This window comes from Chrysochloris asiatica, unplaced genomic scaffold (assembly GCF_000296735.1).
Source record: "Chrysochloris asiatica unplaced genomic scaffold, ChrAsi1.0 scaffold00494, whole genome shotgun sequence".
Taxonomy (NCBI): domain Eukaryota; kingdom Metazoa; phylum Chordata; class Mammalia; order Afrosoricida; family Chrysochloridae; genus Chrysochloris; species Chrysochloris asiatica.
The window spans coordinates 516,900-517,992 of NW_006409012.1; the positions used below are offsets into that span (position 1 = coordinate 516,900).

The 1,093-nt window shown below is 39.2% G+C and overlaps 1 protein-coding gene across 2 annotated transcripts in view; it reads right to left on the minus strand.

The window, feature by feature from the left end:
* Positions 1-1,093, minus strand: part of THSD1 (thrombospondin, type I, domain containing 1) — a 36,433-nt gene that overhangs the window by 22,777 nt on the left and 12,563 nt on the right. The window lies entirely within an intron of this gene.

Below are 1,093 nucleotides of genomic sequence, written 5' to 3' on the forward strand. Positions count from 1 at the left end.
CAGTCCAAGAGAGCCAAAATAGGACCTTGAACCTGAATTTAGAGGCCATCCTAAGAACAGATTTGATGCATTAGACTAATGAACAAAGACCAGAATTGTTGTGGGATGATATCAAGAACACCATACAGGATGAAAACAAAAGGTCGTTAAGAAGACAAGAAAAAAAGAAGAGACCAAAATGGATGCCAGAAGAGATTCTGAATCTTGCTCTTGAATGTAGGGAAGCTAAATCAACTGGAAGAAGTGAGGAGGCACAAGAGCTGAACATAAAATTTCAAAGGGCAACTCAAGACAAAGTCAAGTATTTTAATGAAATGTGCAAAGACCTGGCATTAGGAAACAAAAAGGGAAAAATAGGCTCAGCATTTCTCAAGCTGAAAAAACTGAATTAAAAATTCAAGCCTCAATTTACAATATTAAAGGATTTTATGGGCAAAATGGAGTCCTGGTGTGGAGCCCTAAGATAGGCACTCGACCTCAAGGTTGGTTTGAACCGCAAGGTCGGTGGTTCAAACTCACCACCCACACCCCAGAAACCCTACACAGGGTCACTATGAATCAGAACTGACTCGATGGCATGTAACAACAACAACAATGGGCAAAATATTAAATGATGCCGAAAGCATCAAAAGAAAATGGAAGGAATACACAAAGCTACTGTACCAAAAATAAATGGTTGATATTCAACCATTTCAAGAGGAAGCATTTGATCAAGAGCCAATGGTACTGAATGAAGAAGTCCAAGGTACACTGAAGGCATTGACAAAGAACAAAGCTCCAGGATTTGATGGAATACAAATGAAAATCTTTCAACAAACTGAGGCAGCACTGGAGGCACTTGCTCATCTATGCCAAGAAATTTGGAAAACAACTCCCTGCCAACTGATTGGAAGAGATCCATATTTGTGTCCACTCCAAAGAGAGGTGACCCAACTAAATGCAGAAATCAGTGAACAATATCATTGATATTGTTTTGCTGAAGATAATTCAAAAATGGCTATAACAGTATACTGACAGAGATCTGCCAGAAACTCAAGCCAGATTCAGAAGAGGATGTGGAATGAGAGATATCATTGCTGACATCAAATGAATC